Raw genomic sequence first — 18552 nt, forward strand, 5'->3', positions numbered from 1 at the left:
TGCTACTATCGATATTTCTCATAAATCCATACATCGTAATCCTTCTACAAATCCTTTGGACTCTATTTGTCAAACTAAGTTTGATCTTCTAAGCCTCCTCTGACCCGGTTCAGTCGATTTTCTAAACAGGTTTAAACTAAATCTTTTCTCAAAGCCTACGTCAGTCTTCGCATTCTGTGAAAAGGAACCGCAGTAGAAAAGATTCTGTATCAAATCTTTAATTTGACTTTATTCTTGTTTCCAGGCTTTCCGGAGGTTGATATATTATTCAATTTTTCATTCTCTACTCCCTAGTAGAAAAATTTCTATTCTTTAACTTCATTTAAATTTTTCATTCCATTTCAAATTAATGCAAGCCCCTTTTCCTTCGATACGACATGGAATTAGTTACGGAGTGGCGTTTCTGATCGCTGCAGATGTACATTTTATGCAAATAGGGCTCATGTAGGGTTAAGAGCTTGGGATTTGCGTTTTGCAGATTGATTTCTGGAGAGCAATTACGATACAGGGGCTTTAAGTCCGTGCTATGCTTGAAATGGAAATTTAATTTATAGTTTATACTATCTCTTGACTTAATTCTCCGCCTATGCATCCTCGTGGAAAAATAAGAAAGCAAATCGTAGCATGCTTTGAAGCACAGATATAAAAATGAAGATTTATTTGCAGGACTGCATTATTTTAAAATGCGTATATAAATTTAAAGTTGACTAATAGAAACTCAAATATGGAATGCATAAAAGAGAATATTTACTTTTTCTTAGATAGAAGTATATAATAAATGATTTCTTACACACACTTAAGACTCATGGATAAGAATAAAATTACTAATATAAATTAGTAACAGCTGATCAATATAGCACTGTAAGCTTAAATTTTCATATAATAAAACTCCAAATAAAACAGCGTTTAGATGATGTTAATGCTTATTTGAAAGTGGTAAGATATTATATCTCCTTTATAGGAATTCATAAAATATGTGACTGTTAAATTGTACAGATAGAAAGGTTACTCATGTGTAGCAGTGTTAATTTGTTAAAATAATTATCAGTGTTTGAGAAATAAATGTTTAGAGATAATTTAATTTCTTTTTCAGACTATGCAGCATTTTAAATAAAAATAACATATTATTTGCTACTTTTCTTATCCTGCTGCTGGTATTTTTGGAGATAATTTTAAAAAATACTAACGTAAAATTTACTACACTGTTTTTCGCATGCTATAATCTGGAGCCGTTTTTCCTAATGTCAAATTCTAGAAACTTCATTAAAATTTTACTAGATTGAGTTGTTAATTGCGCGTAGCGTCACGAAGTAATAGTAATTACGTGAGATAATATTTAATATAAAGATAGAAAGCCTTTGATTAATTATATCGTAGTAATTACGTGAGATATTAATTAATATAAAGATAGGAAGTATTCTTTGATTAATTTGTAGAGACATTAGGTATATTTTTTGAAGCCGGAGAGATGAAAATTTAACAAACGCCTTCGCCGGGAATCGAACCACGGACATACCGGCTCAGTGTGCTGACCACTACACCACGAAGGCAAGCTGGGAAAGTGGGAGAAATACTGTATAAATTATATGATTGATTAAGAATTGATTTGATGAAAATAGTAGTAGAACTCTGCGATGCACCTTTTCACGGAGATCATATCAGTAGAGTAGTAGAGTATGACCAGTATTTCGAGCAATAATAATTAAAAAAGTGTTATGAAATATAATCTATATGTATACTCTTCACGGAAAATATCCAAAATATTCTAAAATCATAGACAACAGAGGAGGTTTTTCATGGTAATAATTGTAAAAATTTCTTCGCACTTATGCAATCACATAAACGTATTATGTACAGTCTTTTAAACTATATATTTTAAAACATATAAATCTGCAGTACGCAAAATTGATTCTGAAAAAAAAAGGTCAAAATTTTATAACCTAAATCAGAAAAAAAAAAATTGTCGGTTTATGCTACATGAATTCCATTCACTAACATACTTATCAAATTTAAGTTTAAATAAGGTACACCTTTCTTTTTATTTATATAATTTAAAAGACATTTTACGTCCATAATTCAGATTATAAAAATTTCTCTTAATCAGGAGTAGATGCAGAATCAATATATCATAGTATATTAATCAGCATTACAATTTCTGCTTTTTTTTTTTTTTTTTTTTTTGTAATTAGCTAGTGAAATAGCTTAATTTCCCTCTTTAAGTTCATGATAGTTAACTACCATGTAGCTGGCAACTGGTAGAAAAAGATAGCAACTCTTATTGGATAGGATAAATCTAAATTGAAAAATAATAAATATTACTTGTCTAACAAGCAGGTTATTAAGGCGAGATAGAAAGTCTAGTTTCAAGTAGAATGACTAGACCGGCAAGCTGATCGTCGGTTTGAAATGCTCCACACAAACATAAACAAACAACACAAAAACAAAAAAACAAAAAACAAAAACAAAATTATTCTTTCTGCAAATGTATGGTAGAACTCTTCTGTGAAAATTTTCATCAGATCTGTTCTTGCTACCTAGCAAGCCTCGAAGTGACAGCGAGTGGCTGACTGGACAACGTAGAGGCTTGTACGAGTGCTTGAGATAATTAGAAGGGTTTTTTATATATACTAGGAGGTATTATATCATAACATCTTGCTTGAAATGATGGAATTGATGATGGCAATAAGACCGGAAAGGCAATCATAGAATTAATTAGTTTGGCATGAAGAACTCCCAGGTTAAGTAGTCAACACTTACAGATAAAATCAGAGCCACACTGCAGAAAGGCTCCCATAGAAAGATTCACGGAGGGGCGAAACTTGGCCGCAGAGAATAAGTAAAAAACCCTGCTCTCTTTCAGTGGGCATCCTTTTAAAAACCGTCAAAATTATGACATTCTTTTAGATTCAACAAATGGATGAGATTTTTTTTTCTGTTCCCATACATAGAGCAAAACTACACACATACTAAAAATATTCCTTTTCAAAAATCAACCTAATTAAACGCAGTTTTAAATAAATCTATACAAATGTGACTTTACAATTTCCAAGAGTAATCAAATAAAAATATATTTAAATACAAAGAATTCATAAACAAATTAACCTAGACACAAAATTATAAATTCATTTAATATACGTTTAATATTTTTTGTGTATTGTATATAAATTTCAAGTTGATAAATTAGTAATTTCTATTTTTAAACACTAATAATATTTAAACACTAGTCATGACACACAGTCCCTTTCATAGAACATTTTTGTTGCTAGCAACTTACAGTAACCCCACTTGCAGTTTTAGATTTAAAATGATTACTTATATTAACTTGAACGAAAGAAATTAATTGTCAAGACTTTAAACTTGGGATCTTCCTAATTAATTATTTAAAATAATTTAGACTAAAATATAATAAAAGATCATCTAATTCACGATAAAAATTTAATACTACGCATTAAAATTTGGAATTGAACGTTTCAATGTATACTGATTTAAGACCAAATTATTTTAGCGAAATATGTATACAGTTTCAAAAATATTAATTAGCATAACGTAGGGTACTTTGGATCGCACGAAGACGAATGCATATTTTTTGATTGATTCAGTTATGAGAAACACGTTTTTCATTCTTATTTTTAGGTGCTTGGCCCATATGGAACAATAAGTTTCGCAGCTTTTTATTAAAGTATGTTACGTCACTAAAGAAGTCAGCATTTCAAACCTAATTTATATGTTTCATTTCTTAGGCTGGAAATATGATTATAAAATCTAAACTTTCATAAGGTATTTAATTATAAATACCTCATGGATTACGAAACAGTATTACATAATTCTCATCTTGCTCTTTTATTAATGGTTAGTTACTGAAAATAAAAACAGTAATTCTAACTTATAGCTTTGAAATCTATACGTATTTCAGCTGAATCTGGAAGAGGAAAACGAAAGTCAGATTAACTAGAAATACAAAATATAAAGCTAATCAGATTTTTTATTAATATTCAAAATTGAGATTTACGATTTAGTAATGTAATTTAATGGAAGAATATTAATTTACATTTATTTAATGGATTCAAAATATGCACTCATTGTTACAGGATAGAGCTTACTATTTTTTTTTATTTCATCAAATTAAAAGAGTTAAGAAGTTTTTACTTAATTAATTTTAATTTATAATAACAAATTAGATCACATAAGCGTAATTTCAAACACGGTATTTTCCAAAATACGCATTTAAACAAGTACAGCTGTTGGAATCCATAATTAAGCGTCAAGAGCCCTACTCAGGAAACAAATTCCTTTTCATCTATAACTGGATTCTAAATATTGTATTATTTCAAATATAATTATTTCCAAAATACATTTTAAAATTAATTACAGCTGTCGGAATAATAATTATTTGAAACAGGCAGCTCTATCTGACAAAGACATGAAGCACAATCTGTATATTTTATGCATAATATTTCCAATATGTAATGAATAAAGCATCGGTTCGTGCCGAAACAATAAATAGCTATTATTAATGAATAAGCAGAATTGAAATCCAATCATTATTTGTCATATAATGAAGTTCTAATCCAACCGAAGCAGCAAACTTCAGTGCCAACCGTCAGTGCTTATCTAAGATTTAATATAAGGATTATTAACTCTATTTTTATTAACTTGAAACTTTCTAGTGGTTGAGGGAATAAGAATACTGACACTGGCCGTTTGTCCAGGTTAAGATTTCAAAATGTCTGACAGCATGAATGTTTTCATAGTTTGGTTTATGTGTAACGCAAATACAAAGCTTAAGAAATGTTCTTATCTCAGAAATTCTCCACGAACTTCTTCGCCTTCCGTGCGCCAGACAGTTCTGCTTGCTTCGCTTTACTAAAATAAAGAACCTCTGTGAGTATTGGTTAAAAGTAACCATTTTAATTAAATATACGATACTATATGTATATCTCTGTTTTTAGTAAGATGCAAAATCAAAATAGAGATTACATTTCAAAACCCATTGTTAATTTACAAGATGAAATATTTTTTTAATTAGTTCAAAGGGGCTTTGTCCCTGAAGTACTATTGTTTTCGTTTTGCGATTTTGCGTTGGTTCACTATAAATGTCCGTTTCACTTTTCAAACTTTTGCCACCAAATGTTAGAGTCCTGCATTATATTTGAAGAAATTGAATAATGAAAAATATGCATAAATGTATGTATATTTCTCGCATTTTGATAAAACAACGGTACATAGATCCATCCAATTTTGAATGGCTTAATCCTACTACGAATATGGGCGTGTGGAAGCCCAAATTTGGAATTTGGAATTTGTTTTATAATCGATTTCATATTTTGTAAAATTTTAACGAATTTTTGATTAACGAACTCAAGGATTTCAAAGCGAGCAATAGCAACGTTGTAGAGAAAAAACTTCTTTATCTCCAGCGCGCGAGGCTCTGTATCGGAAATTCTAAAGGATATGCTCCTTTTAAAACTATTTTGGATATTACTGTGGAACTGAATTTTATGATTTAAGCGCAAAGAAAGGGATATTTAATAAATAAATGTAACACACAAAATGTTAAATAAATGTCCCTTTGGACGTAATTTAAAATCTGAAACTTTTCAGATTTTTAGTCCAAAGGGTCTTTGTCTCTGAAGGAATATTGTTTGCGTTTTGCGATTTTGCGTTGAATCACTATAAACGGCGAATCACTTTTCAAATTGTTGCCACCAAATGTTTAAGTCCTGCATTATATTTGAAGAAATTGAATAATGAAAAACTTGCATAAATGTATGTATATTTCTCGCATTGCGATAAAACAACGGTACATAGAGTCATCGAATTTTGAATGACGTAATTCTTCTACGAATATGGGCATGTGGAAGACCAAATTTGAATTTTGGAATTTGTTTTATTATCGACTTCCTATTTTGTAAAACATTAACGAATTTTTGAGTAGCAAACTCAACGATAAAAAGCGAGCAATGACAACACTTTACGGGGGGGGGGAGCCTTTTTATCTCCAGAGCACGGAACTATTTGTCTGAAATGTCAGAATCCACCGGTCATTTAGTCGGCACGTGATCGAGAGCATTATCCAGGATACACCGCAGTGGATAGTCCGATTCACGCACCTAGTAGGAGGGAGAACAAATACATAGAACCAAGCTTTAAATGGGAATCGAACCCACCTACTTCCTCGGTTTCGAAAACGCAGGCTGCCTCCAATAACTGCAATACCATCCAAGGCTGCAAGACGAAATTAGGACAATTTAAAGTAGCAATAAAATCTTAATTGCTTTCTATATTAGTCAAGGGATTTCTGTCTCTTACACATCTCGCCATTCTAAACTAATCATCTCCAACAAAAAAGTGAACTTCGCCTATATGGAAGATTACACTAGCTTGAAGGGAAATGCAATCTCTAGCTAACAGCTTAGCAGCAGCGAGTGAACGCAGGTAAAACTATGGAGCAAAAATGGAACCAGAGGGTTCTTTCATGTGCGTGAGCATTTGAGTCTTAAATTGCTATCTATGAATGTGTTTTCTAAGAGAGTGTGTTGAGATGAAGCAAGAAAATAGAAAGATCAACTACAAAACTCTTAATTAACTAAAACGTTATAACATACGTATTATTCGGTATTCGTTCTGCCTCACAGTGTCTAGACTCTTCATGTACAATTACTGATAAAGGTAATAAATTTTAATAAACTAATATATTAAAATATTAAAATATACCTTCTCACATAATAGACTTTATTTAGGCCAATATATGACATTAATTAACTGTAAAATTGCGTTATATCACACTAAGAAAACTGAAATGTCTCAGATACATTGGCAGTGATATAACGGCTGTGCAGTGTAAAAATCTCTTTTAGACAATTAATTCCCAAATTAATTAAGAGCTAACAAAAAAAGATTGCGTTGTACATCTAAATATTGTTTTGCAGCATGTAGGGAAATTAATAATCAATATTTTTAAGAGATGTATGTAAATTAATAACTTTATGATGAAAAAGAAATTCCTATGCAATTTCCAGTTCAACGCCTGAAAGGATTTTAAGCTAAGTTTTCATTAACCTACTAGTCTGAGAATTAATCTTCCAAGAATTCAAGAAGAAGAACATAAAATTTAACCGAGTTATTAAAATAACAGGGAAAAAATCTTGTTGTGGTATTACAAACCATTACTGGAGACATATGCGCTTATTTAATGAAATAGAATTACATGCTTTTATTTAAGGAAATTGAAACATATGTTCTAACTTAATGAAGAAGTAGTTGAATTATTTTAGACTTATCTGTGCATTTATTTCATAAGATTATTTGCTCAAACGTATTTTCTTTTAATAGCAATATTTCCTATTTCCTCAGAGCGCATATTCCGTTTGCTGCAAAAAGTTAATTTTTTCCTCGGTGTTCAAAAATTAAAAGCGGAAATGAAATAGTAATTGAGGTCATAAATAAATATTGTTTTTATCTAGTAATTCTACTATAATTTAGTAAAAACGAAAACCTTAGTTTGGCAGAGATAGTGAGAGGAAAATTCTGTGGAGGTCATAAATAAATATTGTTTTTATCTAGTAATTCTACTATAATTTAGTAAAAACGAAAACCTTAGTTTGGCAGAGATAGTGAGAGGAAAATTCTGTGGAGGTCATAAATAAATATTGTTTTTATCTAGTAATTCTACTATAATTTAGTAAAAACGAAAACCTTAGTTTGGCAGAGATAGTGAGAGGAAAATTCTGTGGATTTTTAGGACTAAAAGACACAGGTCACGATCTTTCAGCAGCAAAATAAAAAAGATTAAAAAGAAAGAAATATATATACAATGGTTATCATAAATTAAGGAAAAATCACAAAAATCACGATTACTGAAAAAGTTACATGTAGAATTTTATGAAACTTACCCACAATATACAACACATAGTAAGGTATCAAATAACATAAAAAGAAATTACCAGACAATTATGGTAGTATAGAAATTAGCACATGTATAAAATGAACAAATCGAAGATGTCAGTTTGCTATAGTAAAAGTACCTTCGATATGGAATATAATCGCCTCTAGAAGTAATACAGCACATTCAGCGATGTGTGATGCTTTCAATTATGCGGTCTCTCAGTTCCATAGGAAGCGAGAGCCATTGCTCTTGCAAAGCAGTTGCAAGCGCTGAAAGGGTTTAAGGGGGTGGACTGAGAGCAGTTAACTTCTGCCTAAAGCATCCCAAACGTGCTCGATAGGATTCAAGTCCGGGGATCGAGCTGGCCACTCCATGCGCATAATTGTTTCCCGCTGAAGATAATCATATACGATGCGAGCCCTGTGTGGTCTTTCATTGTCGTCCCGTAACAGGAAAGCATCACCTATTGCCCCTGCATATGGGCGCACATAAGCATCAAGGATGCCATCTCTATAAACATGAGCATTCATGGTTCCCCTTGGAAAAACATGTAGGCCTCTGCGTCCACCCAAAGAGATGCCACCCCAAACACAGACACTGCCTCTTCCGTATGCATTTCTTTTACGGATGTTTGACGGATGATAGCTTGTTCCAGGTTCTCTCCATATCAAATAATGCCTACTATTGCGTTCTAGATTAAACCTTGACTCATCCGTAAAGAGAATAGTCCTTCATTGTTCAGGCGTCCAGTGGACATGTTGTCGTGCCCACTGCAAACGGTTCCTCCTATGGCGTGACTTGAGCAGCACGCAAATGGTTGTTCGCCTCGCACACAGACCACTTTCGTGAAGCCTTCTACGCACAGTTGACGTTGACACCAACCTTCCGGTGGCTGCAGCAAAGGAGGATCTATAAAGATTCGGAGTAGCGGTTCTATTCCTGAGTGCACATAATGCCAAATATCGGTCATCGCTGCTCATCGTAGCAGTTGGCCGTCCTTGGCTGAACCTCCTAGTGCCGAATCTGTGCTTTGAAATTGTCTCCAAAGTCTATGAACCACAGAAGGACTCACATTAACCATCTGGCCACTTATGTTTGACTTTGTCCTGCTTTTAATCTCCCAATGGCTTTCTTTCGTAGTTTTGTAGGCAAATGATGCCTGGAGATCATTGTTACGAATTGGCTATCTCAAATTTCTGATGTCACTGTCACAGTGAAATATGTGAGCTTGTTCTCAAACATGGACTTTTATGCTCCTCGCAGATGACGTTTTCCTAGTGAAGCGCCACTAATTTGCATATTGGAGTTTTACTCAGCTACTCTTACTTGGCAACATATTCAAATTTTACACGGTTTGGCTTATTTTTGAGGGAGTTATCGCTATTTTTGTGATTTTCCTTAATTTATGATAACCAGTGTATATCTGAAAGGTTTCTGGTTTTAAAGGTCACCGAAAAGGGTTTGTTAAGGTTTTTAGGTTGTCGCTGAGCCTTCCGTTTACCAGTCTGCTGTTGCACCAACTCCTGCTAATCCATTCTTTTTTAATTTATTTTTATCCATTCGTTTATTTTTTCGCACGTACTCTATATGCGTTTCAATAGCAAAATCGCAAAAGCTTTAAAGAGCATATCAGCGTATGTTTAAAATTTCCGATGCAATAAAATTTAAATTTTCCTTATTTTTTTCAGTCTTCTCTCAATTTATCACACCAGTATTCTATTCCCTTAGTAAGATGAATTATAAAAACTTTTTGCCTTTTTATTATTAACATTTTTTGGGTTTTTATTTATTAAATATCCCGTTCTCCGCAGTTAGGCTACATAAAACTCAATTCAACAACAAAATCACAAAATATTTGAAAACAGCATATCTTTAGAATTTCCAACACATAGTAATAACACACTTACTTTCAAATTGTAGAGTTTGCTAATCAAAAACTCATCAAAATTTTCCAAAATATGAAATACATAATAAAAATATATTATATTATGATTTTTTGAAAATGTTAAATATATTTAATTAGATAAATCAGGAGTTAAATGCATTTTTTACTATTTAAATCAATCCGATTCACAAGTAAGAAAAGAATACTCTTAAGAATTGCATCTATTGCTTTTAAATAGCTTAGCTTTTTAATCTACAACGGACAGACTCGATGGGATAGATTCCGTAAGAGAAGAGGAAGAATGATCTTGTTTGTTTACATTAACTGTACACAAGTCACGTGATTTCTGAGTTCATCGGCCTCTATCTCATCTGAAAGATAAATACTTTACATTTTGCCAATAGCAACAGACTTGAATGAAAAGTGAAATGATGCGCTTATAGTGATTCGACGAAAAATCCCATTTCGAAGCTAAATAGTCATTCTGGACTGGAATTCATAAAAAAATTTTGTACTAATGAAAATATTTTGGGTTATTCCTAATTTTTCAGAAATTGTTCTGCGCCTAAAAAAGAAAGACCTACGTGCTATTCTCCTCGAAACCTATTAAATGCTTTTAAACATTCATGGTAAACTTAAGTTTTTTTGTTTTTTCCCCTTATTTTAAATTTTTCATATGCATGTTTCGCTTTCAATTTGTATTTCCTTTCTCTTTCAATTAGTAAACTAATTAAAGATCAGGCTTATCTTACGGAAATAAAGAGAAGGATATTTCAAAAAATTAACTATGTATTTATTTATTTTTTTATTATTAATATGTTAAGCCATCTCACGTAATTTTGATAAAACAACGCAGCTCTTAATTTAGCTGCTATATTTTTGATGAAAGGTCAGAATTCAAACATTCATTGGTGAAAGATCAACGGCTCCTGTAAAGCAATTTTTCTTCCTAATATCTTAACAGTATTATTAGGAAATAATCCTTCTTCAAAAAGCTAAATCAAAATCTCTGAAATTTATTGCGTTATGAAGAATTTAAATGGAAAATTTAATTATTGTAAAGATTTCAGATATTGATTCTTACATTTCTAATTTTACTGTGTAATTAAATATTGATTCTATACTTCAGAATATCGATTCAACCCTTAATGATTTCACTTATCAAAACATAATGGAAATATTTCTTCGGTTTTAAAAGAATAAAATCTAATTTTTATTTAAAATTATATCAATCTTTACATATTTACATACACCATTCTTTCCAATCAAAAAACAAGGGCAATCTCTGCTATGAATGACGTAAACAGTGTTATGAATGACGTAAAACAGAGTATGACATTGTATCACTTTAATAAAAGATTAATATATGTTAACTAATACAAAGCTGTATCTTATGCACCTGCTTTATGCATGACTTTTTTTTATTTTTCATATAGATTGTCATTTGAAAGAAAAGAACTCAAGCGACTGAAACATAGGATAAGTCAGAAAAATGCAACATAATATATTTCAGCTGCCTTCATGGGTCATTTCGAGAGATTTATCATGCTTCACTTGAGAACAGGACCTGCTAAACTACCCTTGAAAATAGGCAGTTGGCTTAAGAAAGTCTATACTTACCGAAGTAAAATGCTTGGAATTCCATGCACGAGGAAAAAACAGTTTGAAGCCATACAAGGAAAAAAAAAAAGTTAACTTGATGATCTGATGAAATTTAATATTCAGAAAAATGAAGAGTAAAGGTTTATCCTGTTGAATAGCAGGGATGTAAAATATCCCTTATATAAATTTGTTTCATAAGACCATCTTAACATTTTTGTACTTTAATACCCTGAAACATCTCTTATACGGCACCCGTGGATCCAAGCAATTCTGATTTTATCTGTTGTGAAGAAAATCATCTCTGTGGTGTAATGTTGAACGGAATATTTATTTAAATTTTAAGAAATATTTTTCACTTTTGATGTGGTCTTCTGCGGGAAGAAATCGCCTTGAAATATTTCATGTTTTTATATTTATTTCATTTTTCATAAGGTTCATAAGAGTTTCTGTTAAGCCGGTAAGAAAAGTATTTTAGCCTTTTAATCCCATATAAAGAATGTGATTAAATGCTTCCGTTTAAGGTCGAGTCAATCAGATTTAATTTAAAGACTTCTGGCCTTATAGAAATTTTAGAAATTACGTTTTGAAATCATTTCGAAGTGGACGAAACACTTCCGAAATCAAAGAAAATTTTAAGAACATAAACGCATAACCTCAATAAAGCAATATATATTTCACTCATCACTCTAGCAATAAGGCCACTTGAGGGGGATATTGCGATGGGTTCGAGAGCAGATTTAGCTTCCTTTCCTTTTCCTTCTTGCCTCGTCCCCGCCGCCACTTTTGAAAAAAAAAAAAAAAAAAAAAAAGTTTTGCCCCCAAGAAAAGTGGCGTCCCCGACGGAATGTGTTATCGATATTGCCATCGGGTAGCTACATAGCTTTATTTTCGTAGAAATGTAATGTCTGCCTGAAGGACATGTTCGAACACCAGGATCTGTCGTTCACTATGTGCTGTAGGTCAGCTGCTGCAGTTGTAATGCAGAGCGAATTCTTCATGTTTACCGAAAATATTACAAGTGCTGTAAAGGACATATCCTTCGACGTAATTTGGCAACATATTTTCGTGCCATTATAAATTAGTTATTGAGGATGAATTAGGATTCGTTAGTGTGCACGTGTTCATCTGTTTCTTCATCAAAAAATCTTTGAAGGGCTTTTCCTAATGTAAGATACCTCGTTCTAGACATTTTTAAACAACTAGAACATTGAAAGGAATGAGTGAAAAAGGAGATTGATTACCCGTTTCCTGCTGACGTTGCGTCAGCGCAACACCTGTTTTTCCTTCCTTACCAACACAAATATAAACATCTGACTGATGTAATGTTCTGATAGACGGTGACCTTGAATAAAAATAGATCACTCATAAAGACGGCGATTCTTTCGTTAAATATTTTCAGCAAAAATACCCGGTCTAAAATTTTGCTGAAATTTTGCTTAAATTATGAGATTAATTATTATAAACAAAATGATTGCTGAAGGCAAATATTTTTTACAGAAATAATCTTCATAATATTCCCTACACAAAATCATCTGCTGGTATAAAATAGTATCTTAGGTAGTTATATTTATATACGCATTTCTTTTGACCGTTGCATCAACGCAACACCAGCGGCTAATGGGTTAAGTGTTGTAAATGGAATTTGTTTGGACACAAAGCCGCAGATTGTTCCGAAACATTTTCTAAAAATATCCAAGATGCCCAAAATGTAACACCAATAACTCAGACTTGTCAGAAAGAAATGCATAAAACTGTTAATTTGGGTAATTTGCAAATTGATGCTTTAATAGATACTGGTAGTCAAGTAACTCTAATCCGAGAAGATATACATAAGAAGATAGGTTCTCCTGAACTTAAGTCGGCAAATGTACAGTTAACGGGTTTTTGTAATGGTAAAATTAAGCCTATATGAAGGTGAATTCGAAATTGATGGATCTTCATTTCGAACAAATATATGTGTTATCGCAGAAAACGAAATGTTTTTACAAGCGATCATTGGTACCGATATTATAAGGCAAGGACAATGAAAATAAAAAACGAGTCGAAATTAGAAAATTGCACCCAGAAAACTATTTGATGAGCATTCGTGATATTTATAATGACGAGGAAATTGATTTAAATCATATCATGGAGTACATCGAGATGAAATACTACATTTAGTAAGGAATTATAAGCCAAATTAAATAAAAACATCTGCCCTGAAAATGAGGATAGTGCTGACAGATCAACTTCCAGTTCATTGCGCGCCGCGACGCTTCCTCCCCCGCGGAGCAGCATGAAATTGATAAACATATTTCGGAATGGTTAGAGAAACAAATCATTAAACCAAGCTGTTCTGATTATGCAAGTAATATCGTACTAAGTAGAAAATATGCGGTTCATTTAGACTATGTCTGGACTTCCTGCGTCTGAATAAAAAACAATTCGTAATTGCTTTCCTCTGCCCATTAATTCATGATGTTATCGATAAATTAGTGGCAGCAATGGTATTTACAATATTAGATTTGGAAAACGGTTTTTTTTTTTCATGTTCAAGCAGACGAAGGGAAAAAGTACACATCTTTCATGACACAAAACGGACAATAGGAATTTTTGAAACTCCCCTTTGGTCTTGCTAACAGCCCAAGTGTTTTCCAAAGATATATTTAAGATATATTTCGTGATCTTTTAAAGGACAATACTGTCGTAATCTATATAGATGACATCATTATTCCTTCCGAAAATGAAGGTCAGGGAATCCAAAAATTGAAACGGTATTGCAGACTGCATCGGAATATGGACTAGAACTAAACATTAAGAAATGTCAATTTTTGAAGGGTAAAATCGAATTCTTAGGACACAGAATTAAAGATGGGAAATTATATCCTCCTTCTTCTAAAACAAAAGCAGTAATTAACTTGCCATAACCTAAATGTGTAAAAAATGTTCAAAGTTATTTAGGCTTAACTGGTTACTTCAGAAAATTTATGCCTAATTATTCATTAATTGCAAAACCGCTTAGTGATATACTGAAGAAAGATTCTAAATTTAAATTCGAAACTAAAGAACTTTATGCTTTTGACAAATTGAAACGCATCTTGACATCTGAACCTGTTTTGCGTATTTATAATCGGAAAGCAGAAACCGAAATACACACTGATGCTAGTGCTGACGGTTATGGTGAGGTTCTGTTACAGAAATCCTTAATTGATAATCAGATGCATCCGGTTTATTATATGAGTAGCAAGATGACAGAGATTGAACGTAAATATTCGAGCTATGAATTTGAGGTTAAAGCATTCGTAGAAGCTCTTAAAAAATTCAGAGTGTACCTATTAGGCATACCGTTTAAAATCGGGACAGATTGTAATGCATTCAAACAAACTATGAGCAAGAAAGACATTTGTACTAAAATAACTAGATGGGCATTAATTTTACAAGATTATGATTACACAATCGGACACAGATCTGGAACCCGTATGTTATGTTTTATTTTTTACCCGTTACCCGTTTTATTTTTTTTAAGCTTAAGTTGTTTTGCTTATTTAACTTTTGATTTGTAATTAAAGTTTTATTTATTTTTTTTATTTATTTTTTTTTCCGTTTAAAGTTGTTGTAAGTTTAAATTGTAACTTTTGTAAACTTTAATTTTGGTTAGGTTACTTTAAAAGTTCTGAGTTGAAGTTGTTTAATTTTAATTTGAGTTTAGGGACTTAAGATTTTTGGTTTTTGTATCTAGTTGTTTTGACCCTTAAGGTTGTTTAACTTTTAACTTTAATTTTAGTTTAAGCCTTGTTGCTGCACTTTTGGTGTGTTAATTCTTTTTCTTAACCTTAAGTAATTTAATTTGTATCCCTCTTTCTTTTAAAGTTAAACGAATACATACTTTCTGACTGGCGGTAGAAGAGAAAATATATATATATATATATATATTGATTGTATTTGTATTTAATTTGAATAATATGAGTGTAGACTTAATTTGTGGCTGAGGAAACAATTATTACAGTGCTGACGTTTTTATTATGAATTATAATGATGTGTAATTAGTGGCTTCATTTTTTTAATTTCCCAAAGTCATTTTGTATTAACTTGGTTCAGAGATCTTTCACCCCTTGCTCTCGGCTTGGATTTCCTTCAGCGGATACTCTTATCAGCGGTTGTACTGCACCCAAAAATTCCTTCTACCAAGCGTTCCACCATGTGTTGAGGACGAAGTGCTGGATGGATATACCATATGTTTTGACGAAAAGAGGACCCTGTTTTGCTGGACCAGACAAGCATAGAGATGTTCTACAGCATACTTACGGTGGGGGAAAATATTCGTTGAGATAGAAGATCTGCATTATCGATTGGGACCCTGGAGGGAGGCTAGTTTCTTCCCCCCTGTTTCCGTCTGCAGTTTTGATGACACATTGGTGTGGCCTTGGAAGTTGAACGATGGAATAGCGAAAAACGGCTCCTCTGGAAGTTGGGAAACCCCTTCTCGTGAAGATTCCTAGCATTGGTTTGCTGGTTTTGGCTTCCTGCTGATCAACATCTATGCCAAGTTTTCAAAAAACGCGCCAGCTACTAAAGCGGCTGCGTAGTGTTTTTCAGGGAGAGACTGGGAGACGGAGAAAAGAAATTTTCATGAGAACCTTCGAAACACCAGAAGGAAAAAGATGTCTTCTTTGCCGTGCAGCTTGGAGGGGAGCCGCATCGTAGACGTAGCAACGTAAAATAACCAGCACCGAAGAGAGGCTTCAACATCTATATGTCTTGCTTATTTACTTTTTCATTGATGGCCTGTGAAGGGAAGACTTGTGTCCTACTGGGTGGAAGCAGCCATAGGAGGGAAGCCTGGCCTCCGAAACAATAGCCTTAGTTAAATTTTATCAACTTAATAACTTCTTTTTTACTTCCAGATCTTTTCCCATGGATCAATTTGTTCGCCTGTAACCAGTAATCTTCAAAAAAAAAAAAAAAAAATTGTATGATGGATCCAAAATTCGGAAGTGTGAAAAGTGTATATTTATATATGTTAAAGAGGGGTATGTCATCCTTTTCTGTTGATTCCTCAGTACTTTAATTGATCTAGCCACCACGTTTTAATTGTAACGTAAATAGTGAGTGTCATGACTCTCTTCTGATTTGTAATCAAAATATTTTCCTACCATAAATAAACGTTAGTTTGATTCTATTATCCTGTTTGTAATTATTGTAATTAGCTCTTTACACTGGACCTTAAACATAGAACGGGTTTTGACAATACACAACGAAATTTCGTAATTTAGAAGTGTTTGCATATTTTGTTTTATGTTACACTATGATAACTACTCTTATTACAGTTTTGCGATTTGGTACAATATTGATTGAAATGTTCTGTTATGTGACTTATACACACAGCTTACTACCTCATAATCCAGTATGAACTTTTACACTAGTTATTTCACAGAAATGATGTTCAGTAGTTATTATTAAGTATGAATTTCTATAATGTTTTTATATAACACGTATGAGACATGTGGATGCTCTTAGTCGAAATCCTGTATGTATGGTAATTCAAGATGGTGTAACATTTAAGATAATTCAAGCTCAAGAAACTGATAAAAATATAAAAGTTATAAAAAACGTTTTGAAGTATAAGCTATATGAAGATTATTGTTTGCGGAATGACGTGCTTTACAAAATGGTGAATGGAATTGAAGCACTAGTAGTACCTGAGATTATGCAAATTGAAGTAATTAAAGACGCATATGAACGAGGTCATTTTGCTGCCAAACGTACTGAAGAACACGTGAGACAACATTTTTATATCCCTAAATTGAAAAAGAAAATTGAAAAATATATCGAAAATTGTATTACCTGTATACTGGCCAACCGGAAATCTGGAAAGAAGGAATGATTATTACATCCTTTACCTAAAGAAGATATTCCTCTAAACACTTACCACATAGACCATTTAGGATCTTTAGAAAGTTCTAACAAGAATTATAAATACATTTTCGCGGTTACTGATTCGTTTACGAAGTTTGTTTGGTTATATCCAACTAAAACCACCTCTAGTAATGAAGTAATAGCTAAACTTGAAATTCAAAAATCATTGTTTCGAAATCCTGCAATATAGTGACAGAGGTACAGCATTTACTTCTCAAGAATTTGCTGATTATTGTACTAAGGAAAATATTCATTCATCCTTAACCACAACAGGATTACCAAGAGCCAAAGAACAAGTAGAACGGTTGAATTCCACTATCATATCGGTCATTTCTAAGTTGGCTATAGATGACCCTACCAAATGGTACAAACACGTGAATGACGTCCCACAAATTATTAATTCGACTTTTCAGAGGAGTATCAATTCGACATCCTTCGAGCTTTTGCTTGGTACGAAGATAAAGACGGATAAAGACAGAAAGATCAAAGAATTGATAGAAGATGAAATCCTTTTTTATTTCTTTCGCTTTATATTATGTTAAGTTTAATAAATGTTCTTTTGTTTTATAGAGTTTCGTTCTCTGGACTACTTCTTTCTAAGGTATGAGAAAATGCTTAGCTTAAGACGTAGGGTACCTAACAGAGTTTCCTGACGCAATTGGAAGTTACTCTGAATAGTTTGGCATGGCATAGATTCTATTTAGAAGGAAGCATAAATAAAAGCATGAATAAGCACATAAAACATACCTTAAATGAAACTTCATTCGCTGCCGAAATTTCCAAGTTGTCAGCAATGTGATTCCAAGAATCAGCGGTGCGTGGACCTTGCCCTCCCCCCATAGGCGAAATGATTGTAATATATTTGATTACATAATACTTTTTTATTCTTTTTACTGCTTACAATTTCCGCTTCTTGTAATTAGGTGTACCAACTAGTTGAAGGAAACTTGCTATCTACGAAATGTTTGACAGAGGTTTGGTCCGCAGTGCGTAAATAAACAAGTACCATGATTCTTATACTATGGCCGTTTACTCTAGGAATTCATCAAAGCAAGTTTGCTGCTTCTATGAAATCACCTTGCCGACGGATAATAATATTACATTCTGCGATTCATTATCTTACATACTGATAGGTAAAAAAACATCTATTTCAGTTTACTCAGCAGTAAATTACCTCTGGAGCCATGTAGACATTTATAATGTACTTTTAAGATATGTTTACAAACATATGTTATGCTACTTTACATATTTCTCTTACATATGTTTACAAAGAAGAAGGGTAGGT

This window comes from Stegodyphus dumicola, chromosome 5 (assembly GCF_044657685.1).
Source record: "Stegodyphus dumicola isolate Sdum_Otavi_A_Nest chromosome 5, ASM4465768v1".
NCBI lineage: Eukaryota > Metazoa > Arthropoda > Arachnida > Araneae > Eresidae > Stegodyphus > Stegodyphus dumicola.